Genomic DNA, 11,716 nt, shown 5'->3' with positions numbered 1-11,716 from the left:
CCCTCCCCCTCTCTCTCCCTCCTCTGGTGGCAGTAAGTAACCTTCAGAAATTCCTGTTTTAGCTTTAATTACTCGTTTGAACAAAGAGCTCTGGAAGCAGACATCTTTACCTAATGGCAAATCTATTCGCTCATTGAAAGCTGTGGAACTGGCAGCAGGAGTTAAAAAGTATCTCTGGTGGCCTGATCTGGCCTGCTCACTGTAGTTTAACAATACATATCAGATCTACTTGATAATAATCATACATTATAAAATATATTATTTGCATAGTTATAACAAAACGTTTTACTATAAACAATGTTTTCACTTGTCAGTCCTGTGGTGTTTATATGGTAATACACATCCATCATAGGACCCTTTCTGAAACTTCGAAGTAGCAATTTGTCCAGGATCAACTAGTCCAGGAGTAGGCTTTGTCTTTGTCAGCGTAACTGGCCCATAGTTAACAAAACCCTGTCAGATTTCGTGAGACCTAGCCTAGACATTCAAGTGCTTGATCATATCAATCTCAGAACATAGCCCTGTGACCTATTCATGTTATTACACGACCAAAAAAAGTAATAAGAATCCTTAAATATGTCTTTGTGATATACTGTACTGTATATCTGGGATATATCACCCTGTGTTGCATTGTGCCGTCTGCATCTCTTTAGCTCTATACAGTGGCGATTTTAGCATGTAAATTTTGGAGGGGCAAAACAATGTTTTTGGGATGCATGCCAAAAAAGCCACTACACTACACTAAACAATACATTAATTGCACTATAAACACAAACTGTTAGGGCCTACATAAAGCTGTCCCAACAGCAGTCCCAAAAGCTTACCACTGCTACACCTGGCTATCTGGCTATCAGCAGAGCCTTGTCTGTCAGCGAAAAACAGTTCATTCAGCCTCATTTACTGCCTTTAAAAAAACATGGCTGACTTGCTCAAACAAATGTGGTTTCTAATGACATTTGAGATGTACAAACTATGGTGTAAGGGGACGAAAAGCTGATAAGAGGCAATCCATAATTTCGATTAAGACACTAATGAGCGAGCTCGGACGGACGTAGTCAATATAACTATTTGTTTAGCACTTTTGAAATGTACAGTGACAGAATTCAAAACATGGCCGTTCTTACAGTGTTCTGTCTGTACACCAAGTCAGAACCGTAGGATAAATGAAGGGGGCATATAAGCAGTCAATGAAAGCTCTTACAATATTCAATGATTACATTTCTCTAAAACAAGTTGTAGGTTACATGTGCACCACCAAGTCAGAGAAGTAGGCAAAATTAAGAGGGATAAATAGACCAAATGATTAGAGTGAGACACATTGGCTACTAACATCTTACTACACAACATACACTTAGTATTACTTTCTTATCTACAGTATACATTTCTCCCTGGCATATTAATAATTTATGCAGCAGCATACAATACATTTTTGGACTGACCATGTTGTGCTGTACTCACTTAAACAGGAAGGTGGCGCGGCGGTCCTTTGTGGGCAAATTTTATCATCATAGTCTGACATTCTCTGGATTTATGGTGCTTTCAAAACAACTGGGAACTTGGAAAAAAACAAGGTCGATGTAACGGTTTTCGTCGTCGGATGAAAGCGCAGCGTGGTAAGTGTTCATGTTTTTTTTAATTGAACTGAACACTAATACAAAATAACAAGAGAGTAAATTAAACCGAAACAGTCCTGTAAGGTGCAAACACTAAACAGAAAATAACTACCCACAAAAACCATGTGGGCAAAAGCTACCTAAGTATGGTTCCCAATCAGAGACAACGATAGACAGCTGTCCCTGATTGAGAACCCTACCCGGCCAAAACAAAGAAATACAAACACATACAGAAAAGAACATGCCCACCCAAATGCCCACCCAAATCACACCCCGACCAAACCAGAATATAGAGACATAAACTGCTCTAAGGTCAGGGCGTGACAGTCGAATCATGATGACGTCATTGATCTTCAGGTCGTAGCTCCGAGTTGGATGTCCGTTCAAAATGTATTTCCCAGTTGTCTTGAACCCGCTGAAGTCAACTTGGGAAAAAGTACCTTAATCCCAAATTTGGGACCACACATCCACTCCACTGAATAGCAGGCTATTGATTGCTTTGCAATGCTTGCAGTTAGCCACGGTCACTGATTCCTACCAAACCACTCATTGTTGAATTTGAGATTTCCAACTTGTTGTGTAATGTTTATGTCCAATGGCCGATGAGCACCGATACATTTTATCTATAATTTCTCTTCATTATTTCTCTTCATTTGACAAGGATTAAAAATGATTTACCAGTAGATTGCCGACTTGATTCATGATGAAAGTATGATGTTGACATGATCAGTCCAATCAAAGCTACTGTACATATAACGTGATTTGACCTAATTTTATCTGTGGCCAATGACCTTGTGCCTTCTTGGATGGCCACTTCTATTGTAACTCTATGGCAGCACCCAAGGGTCTAGAATTTTCTAGCTCTACCCTTAGGCAAACTAACATCGTCCAAGCACACCCCAAGACAGTCATGAAGAGGGCACGACAAAACCTATTCCCCCTCAGGAGACTGAAAAGATTTGGCATGGGTCCTCAGATCCTCAAGAGCATCTGACTGGTTGCATCACTGCCTGGTATTGCAACTGCTCGGCCTCTGACCGCAAGGCACTACAGAGGGTAGTGTGAACAGCCCAGTACTTCACTGGGGCCAAACTTCCTGCCTTCCAGGACCTCTATACCAGGCGGTGTCAGAGGAAGGCCCTAAAAATTGCCAACGACTCCAGCCACGCTAGTCATAGACTGTTCTCTCTGCTACCACACGGCAAGCGGTACCGGGGCACCAAGTCTAGGTCCAAAAGGCTTCTAAACAGCTTCTACCCCCAAGCCATAAGACTCCTGAACATCTTGCCAAATAGCTACCCAGACTATTTGCATTGCCCCCCCTTTTACACCGCTGCTACTCTCGGTTGTTATCATCTATGCATAGCCACTTTAATAACTCTACCTACATGTACATATTACCTCAACTAACCGGTGCCCCTGCACATTGACTCTGTACCGGTACCCCCCTGTATGTAGTCTTGCTATTGTTATTTTACTGCTGCTCTTTAATTACTAGTCACTTTTATTTCTTATTCTTATTTTTTTAAACTGCATTGTTGGTTAGGGGTTCATAAGTAAGGATTTCACTGTAAGGTCTACACCCGTTGTATTCGGCGCATGTGACTAATACAATTCGATTTGATTTGACTTGGCGGTGACATAGTGTCCCCATGAGTGACAGAACACTGAGCCAATCACGGCGCAATGCTCCTTATTTTCTGCTGGCTTGCCCCACCACCACCACAGAAAGCACTGCGCAAGGCTGAAACACCTACATTTTGGAGCTGAAAGCTCAAGAAAACAAAAAAGAAACCTAGTTTGTATGCAGCTTTATTAACTCAACGATATATATATATATTTTATTTTTTGCAAACTGATATGTGACACTACGGCCAAAATAACATGCAAAACATTTTGGGGTTTTTGTTTTGTTTTGAAAAAAATGTGGGGCTCAAAACAGGTGGGGCTCTGCCCTGAATGTCTGATGGCTCTATAGCTAATGACATCATGCCAACTTTGCAAGCCTTCCAGAAGCATAGGAGCATAAATAACTTGGTAATTACCATAGATTACATTTTGTCACAGAGGATCAGGTTATTAGAAACACTCTGTAGTGATGTATTAATGTAATGAATAGGCTACATCTTCATCACTACTCCCTAAAAGTAAGTATATTTGCCATAATGCCAGTTATAAATCAATCCGGGCCTAGCGTTGAACAAAGGCAGCATAGTTTGCCGTTGTACCAAGAGGCTCAGTGAAAAGCTTACATAAAACTTGTTTAAAGAATAGTGATTTATTTTCACAAACATTATCTCTCGCTCCTCTGAGAGAATGCCGAATGACAGTATGACACAAGTCATACAAAGATTTCAAAGTTCTTTGTAACTGCTGAGGAATTTTCATGGCGTCCAAATCTACCCTCTCTGTCTGAGTTGCTGAAACGCTCCAACCATTTTCCATAACACTCAAGACAACAGGTCAGATGTGCGAATGAAGAATTAACTGGTCAATGTCCCAAGGCCAAAATAAGATTATGTGGAGGAATGAAAATGGGCCTCATACCCAGCTCCTGCTCAGGGTCTGTTTTGCCTGGGAGCAATCTCTCCTGTAGATCATGTCTTGTGGCATACTGACAGGTATCCAACAGATCGGCAGCGGAGTGCTTTTCTCTCAGAGCCAAGCATCACAGGCTGCCTGGCTGATGAGAATGTGGCTACAGTGTTTTGATTCAATGGAATGGCAGACACGTTGCATAGCCCAAACTGGCTCTTGTCTTCCTCGTTCCACTGGGTGGGTTTGACAGGGAACATGCTGTGGTTTGACATATGAATGGTACATAGTTTCTTTCTTTAGTTTCTCCTACTCTCACTTTTTTGCTGTCATTTCAGGGGAGATATTTTCCCATTGATGCACATCTCAGTAGTGGATTGGTTACGGACTCTTTGTATTGAGTGCTTACTCCCACCTGTAACAAGCTCTGATAATCAGCAGATGGCATTCCCAGGGTAACAGTGACTGACATTGATCAACAAATGGTGTGCATTAGATGGTTTGCATTGCTTATATGGTACACATTCTTTTTAGATCTGTTTTTGCATTTAATAAAAGTTCTGGTTTGATACTTTTCATTCAGTTGAAGGTCAGTCTGGAACTCTGAGGTTCTACTTCGTGTGGACGTTTGGGTGGATTAAACTCTTGTTTGACCTCATTTTCTATGTTTTGTCGGGGTTAAGTATCCCCTAACATGCCCTCTCGATTCTCGTGAATCTGTTCTGGAATTCTAGGGAATCATTTCAGTCCTTCTTGCCAGGCGAAGGCTACAACGATGCGTGTAAAAGGTTGTTTCCCTCTCCAGAGAAGTTTTCACTGTTTCTCTGTGACACATTGGTCAAACTCATTGTCTCATCTGCATGTCGTGTCACTGCTTGGGTTTTAATATGAGGGTTATGAGGGTTGCTTGGTTATTCAATTGCAGACGAGAGCAATTGAATCAGGTTAGGTTGGTATAATGTTCTGGCACATAAGGTTATATAGTGCCTTGCAAAAGTATTCACCCCCCTTTGCGTTTTTCCTATTTTTTTTATTACAACCTGTAATTTAAATAGATTTTCATTTGGATTTCATGTAATGGACATTAACAAAATTGTCCAAATTGGTGAAGTGAAATAAAATCAAATAAATTGTTTAAAAAAATAAAAACTGAAAAGTGGTGGGTGTATATGTATTCACCCCTTTGCTATGAAGCCCTGAAATAAGATCTGGTGTAACGAATCACCTTCAGAAATCACATAATTAGTTAGAGTGCACAAAGATGGACATGATCTGTCACATGATCTCAGTGTATATATACACCTGTTCTGAAAGGTCCCACTAAGCAAGGGGCACCAACAAGCAAGCGGCACTATGAAGACCAAGGAGCTCTCCAAACTGGTCAGGGACAAAGTTGTGGAGAAGTACAGATCAGGGTTGGGTTATAAAAAAGTATCAGAAACGTTGAAGATCCCACAGAGTACCGTTAAATCCATTATTAAAAAATGGAAAGAATATGGCACCACAACAAATCTGCCAAGAGAGGGCCACTCATCAAAACTCATGGACCAGGCAAGGAGGGCATTAATCTGAGAGGCAACACAGAGACCACAGATAACCCTGAAGAAGCAGCAAAGCTCCACAGCGGAGATTGGTGTATCTGTCCATAGGACCACTTTAAGCCGTACACTCCACAGAGCTGGGCTTTACGGAAGAGTGGCCAGAAAAACAGCCATTGCTTAAAGAAAAAAATAAGCAAACACGTTTGCCAAAAGGCATGTGGGAGTCTCCCCAAACATATGGAATGAGGTACTCTGGTCAGATGAGACTAAAATATAGCTTTTTGGCCATTAAGAAAAACGCTATGTCTGGCGCAAACCCAACACCTCTAATCACCCCGAGAACACCCCAGTGAAGCATGGTGGTGGCAGCGTCATGCTGTGGGGATGTTTTTCATCAGCAGGGACTGGGAAACTGGTCAGAATTGAAGGAACGATGGATGCCACTAAATACAGGGAAATTCTTGAAGGAAACATGTTTCAGTCTTCCAGAGATTTGAGACTGGGACGGAGGTTCGCCTTCCAGCAGGACAATGACCCTAAGCATACTGCTAAAGCAACTCGAGTGGTTTAAGGGGAAACATTTAAATGTCTTGGAATGGCCTAGTCAAAGCCCAGACCTCAATCCAATTGAGAATCTGTGATATGACTTAAAGATTGCTGTACACCAGCGGAACCCATCCAACTTGAAGGAGCTGGAGCAGTTTTGCCTTGAAGAATGGGCAGAAATCCCAGTGGCTAGATGTGCCAAGCTTATAGAGACATACCCCAAGAAACTTGCAGCTGTAATTGCTGCAAAAGGTGGCTCTACAAAGTATTGACTTTGGGGGGGGTAGTCTTTTTTGTTGTTGCCTTATTTCTTGTTTTTTTCACAATAAAATATATTTTGCATCTTCAAAGTGGTAGGCATGTTGTGTAAATCAAATGATACAAACCCCCCAAAAATCTATTTTAATTCCAGGTTGTAAGGCAACAAAATAGGAAAAATGCCAAGGGGGTGAATACTTTCGCAAGCCACTGTATAGCCTGCTTGATTGAATCAAGCCAGTGGACACAAGATTGTCGAACCTTGGTCCACTGATCTACTTGGGTGTCCCAGGATGTGCTGTCATGATGCCGGTGTTGTCACCAGAAAAGCATGTCCCATGAATGTGTACCACACCGAGACTTAATGTGGTTTGGACGAGGTCATGTGTTGATACATTACCATGTCTCTATGTTGGGGAATCATCCTCCTCCCCATTCAAGCCTGTCTTCCTTTGTGATTTGTCCTTGTCTGGTTTCAGCCATGACTGTATATATGTCCCTAGCTCCAACATTCTCTAAGCAAAATGACAGACACTGATGTCACTGGTTGTTATAGGATATGAACCAAATCAGGCCATCCCAGTTCCCTTAGCCATGAGGGAAACATCTAAGTAAATCTTGCGAAAATGTTATTTTGCTTATGTGAAGGCAGAATGTCTCAATGTCTGCGGAGAATAATCTCTTATGTGGTTGGAGACATTGTTATTCCATTTTGTTAATAACAAGATTTCTATCAGTGCATGTTTCCTGGACCAGCAATTGATCTGGAAAACAAAGAAGCTTGGATCAAACAAGCCAATGGGTTGAACCACAAATGTAATTATTTTCATTTGAATAGCCTTTTTGTCCTGAATAACAATTGACATGGACAAAGCTTACCCTTTGAATCTGTGAACTGTGAGTGGGAATAGGAAGAATTTATATTTTAGCTGAGGGCCTAGATGACTACATACTCACCCTTACACAAAAAGCTATCTGAGTTTTAAAAAAGACGAGAGCATTCCACTTTAGAGATTCATCGGGGTATGACAGTGTCATTATTCTGAGATTTCTGCTTTTAATCACTTAATAAACCTCATAGACTGAGGCATTAAACAGTTACAAAAGTTAGGCAGCATTTGTGCCAGGATCTCTTCCTGGCTTTTATTTAAGAAGAGAAAAAAGCTTCAAAAATGATGACATTAATGTTTTAATAATATCCTATCTACAAGCAATTTTCAGGAATCTGCCCTGAATTAGGTTGATAAAAAAATATATACAGTACCAGTCAAAGGTTTGGACACACCTACTCATTCCAGGGTTTTTCTTTGTTTTTGCTATTTTCTACATTGTAGAATAATAGTTAAGACATCAAAACTATCAAATAAAACATATGGAGTCATGTAGTAACCAAAAACGTGTGAAACAAATATATATATGATATTTTTCATAGTAACAACCCTTTGCCTTGATGACAGCTTTGCATACTCTTGGCATTCTCTCAACCAGATTCATGATGTTGTCACCTGGAATGCATTTCAATTAACAGGTGTGCCTTGTTAAAAGTTAATTTGTGGAATTTCTTTCCTTATTAATGTATTTGAGCCAACCAGTTGTGTTTTGACAAGGTAGGGGTGGTATACAGAAGATAGCCCTATTTGGTAAAAGACAAAGTCCATATTATGGCAAGAACAGCTCAAATAAGCAAAGAGAAATGACAGTCCATCATTACTTTAAGATATGAAGGTCAGTCAATCCAGAAGATTTTAAGAACTTTGAAAGTTTCTTCAAGTGCAGTCGCAAAAAACATAAAGTCCTGTGATGAAACTGGCTCTCATAAGGACCGTCACAGGAAAGGAAGACCCAGCGTTACCTCTGCTGCAGAGGATAAGTTCATTAGAGTTACCAGACTCAGAAATTGTAGCCCAAATAAGTTCAAGTAACAGACACATCTCAACATCAACTGTTCGGAGAATACTGTGTGAATCAGGCTTTTGTGGTTAAATTGCTGCAAAGAAACCACTACTAAAGGACACTAACAAGAAGAAGAGACTTGCTTGGACCAAGAAACATGAGCAATGGACATTAGACTGGTGGTAATCTGTCCTTTGGTGTGATGAGTCCAAATTTGAGATTTTTGGTTCCAACCGCCGTGTCTTGCAGAGTGAATGCAGAGTGAACGGATGATCTCCGCATGTGTGGTTCCCACCGTGAAGCATGGAGGAGAAGGTGTGATGGTGTGGGGGTGCTTTGCTGGTGACTCTGTCTGTGATTTATTTAGAGTTCAAGACACACTTAATCAGCATGGCTACCACAGCATTCTGCAGCAACAAGCCATCCCATCTGGTTTGCTCTTAGTGGGAGTATTATTTGTTTTTCAACAGGACAATGATCCAATACACCTCCAGGCTGTGTCAGGGCTATTTTTAAATTTTTTGTTTTGAATTTTACCCCTTTTTCTCCCCAATTTCGTGGTATCCAATTGTTTTAGTAGCTACTATCTTGTCTCATCGCTACAACTCCCGTACGGGCTCGGGAGAGACGAAGGTTGAAAGTCATGTATCCTCCGATACACAACCCAACCAAGCCGCACTGCTTCTTAACACAGCGCGCATCCAACCCGGAAGCCAGCCGCACCAATGTATCGGAGGAAACACTGTGCACCTGGAAACCTTGGTAAGGGTGCACTGCGCCCGGCCCGCCACAGGAGTCGCTGGTGCGCAATGAGACAAGGATATCCCTACCGGCCAAGCCCTCCCTAACCCGGACGATGCTAGGCCAATTGTGCGTCGCCCCATGGACCTCCCGGCCGCGGCCGGTTCTGACAGTTCTCACAGCTCCACTGCGCCACCCGGGAGGCCTGTGTCAGGGCCTTAGATGACCTAGCCTCCACAATCACCCGATCTCAACCCAATTGAGATGGTTTTTGATGAGTTGGACCGCAGAGTGAAGCAAAAGCAGCCAACAAGTGCTCAGCATATGTGGGAACTAATTCAAGATTGTTGGAAAAGCATTCCAATTTAAACCAACTGGAACTGAAAAAATAAACAAAAATGATTGGGCCGTATTTTCACTGCACACTATGATTAGCGTGGCCTTGGGCCTTCACTGACACATTAAAAATGTAAGCCTATGCAACATAAACCAATTTAAAACAGTACTGTAGCAATGAGGTTTGTGCAGTAAACTATAGGCCCAATACATTATCACCGCATATTGGCTTTGCTTGAATTGCCCTGCCAATGTATTAATGTTCTGGCCTTTGTTTTACATTTGATTTCAACATTTTAGGTAAGCTATATGATTTCACCGGTAATAGATCCGTTGTTGTATTACTTGTGAGGCACAGCTGAGTGGACATACATTTAAATAATTTGCTTTTTATTTTACTGGGCTGATGGTGCCTGCATCTGATGGTCAGTCTCAGCGGAGGGAAGAGAGGAGAATGAGGGTCCCCCTCTCAACATCCCTTTCCTCCACTGACACTGACCAAAAAGGGACACTGTCTTCCAGCTGATGGCGAGATACGAGTCTCACAGCATTAGTTCTGCCTCATGCACACATTCATGTTGTTACTCTTATGAACAGAGAAAGTTAAATAAATATTCCTCAATATTAAAAAAGACCCAAGTCACTAATAATAACAACGCAAGCCTATCGATACACTTTCCTACTCATTCATTACTGCTGCACTGCTTGTTGTAGCGCTAAGTGGAAATTGGAAGAATGCACATTTCATGGGTTATAAAAGTGTTGAATACAAAACCGTTGACAGTGCTGAGTAAGAACTTTAACTCAGTCATATAAATAGCAGCTCTTTGCTGTATTCATTGACAGTCTCTCTCTGATCATGGTTTTAAACGTTTTGAAATCTCATAGTATCAACTTTGCTGTAGCTTTCTTTTATACCTGATACGTTACTGCAGACAGGGTAATCTGAGCCATCCGATTGGCCAGCGGTAGGCCTATAGTGCACTTGTTTTGCCCTCCGGCCCGCCGGGAAGGCATAGTTTGTACCTGCAGACACATGAAATGGTTTAAAATGGCAACAGTTCACCTACCCAGCGTGCAGGGCAGCTGAATCGGGTGCACCTATCGCCAACATCCCGAGACTCCAAAATAATAATAAGAACACAAGGCATTATCGTTGGGTTTTTTACAGAAATGTTTGGTGATCAACTAGCAATCAACTACGATCAACCAGTTGATCCCGATCGATCGGTTGGTGACCACTGCTCTAGAAAGTTGAGTGTAGTTCAATCTCGTGCTTTTCTCTGTGGACTGATATTTATTCTGTGTGGCAGTCCCAGGGGAGATTCTTGGCAGTCTTGGGCTATTGCACTCTGGCGTGTGGCAGCATAGAGGGAACATTGCCCTGATTATGTGAAAGGAACTTTAACTGGAGAGTTCATGCATTAATATGATGGACTTCAGCATCACCGTTCTCCACATAAATGATTAATCTAGTCATTACAACACACAATTTAGGCCTAGTTTGCGTGACTGTTGCATGACTGTTGCGTGTACACTTGTGGGAGTGAAATCACAACCATACCAACTTTGAATCATGAAGACGATCCTTATTATTTCTAAGAACAAATGCAATCATTAGAACAATTGAGCAGATCAGCTTGTCAACATGCATGCAGCATTCATTTCTCACAAACACTAATGCTGAATGTTGCTCGCTTTCTTACTGTTGCTTGGGGCATTCGTTTCTGCCAATGCAGCTTTGATCTGTCCATGGGATGTGAAGTATTCATTGAAACCACAGATGTAATCATGGTGTGTACTATGTGCCAACATGACCTTGAATTTATAGGATTTTGATTCGTTCTCTGGGTTTATGAAATGATGCTACCCAGCTGTGAATCATTTTCATGTTCACAATGACATAGTCGTTTGGCAGATATTTCTGTTTGAAATTCCTGTGTTTGTCTTTTTTTTGTCGCCTAAACATGATCGGTGTTTGGTGAAAATGTTTCATTAGATGAAGTATTTTCATCACAATCATCATTTGTTTTCGTCTAAGCTACAGTTATAATTCAGTGACCTCATTTATCCCAATTAAGTTGGATTTCATGCATCAATTTGGCATGAACATTTTGAGAACTCTCTCTCTAATTAGTTTGTATCTAGATGTGTTCCATGCACTCAATCCACATTAGTGCCCCTTCTTGGTTGAGTTGTAGTAGTCAGTGTATAGTCAGTCCCTGGTATGCTGTAGATTTATGGCCTACTCAT

Source organism: Oncorhynchus tshawytscha, linkage group LG13, assembly GCF_018296145.1.
Source record: "Oncorhynchus tshawytscha isolate Ot180627B linkage group LG13, Otsh_v2.0, whole genome shotgun sequence".
Taxonomy (NCBI): domain Eukaryota; kingdom Metazoa; phylum Chordata; class Actinopteri; order Salmoniformes; family Salmonidae; genus Oncorhynchus; species Oncorhynchus tshawytscha.
The sequence above is the reverse complement of the archived record's forward strand: the minus strand, read 5'-3'. Positions refer to the sequence as shown.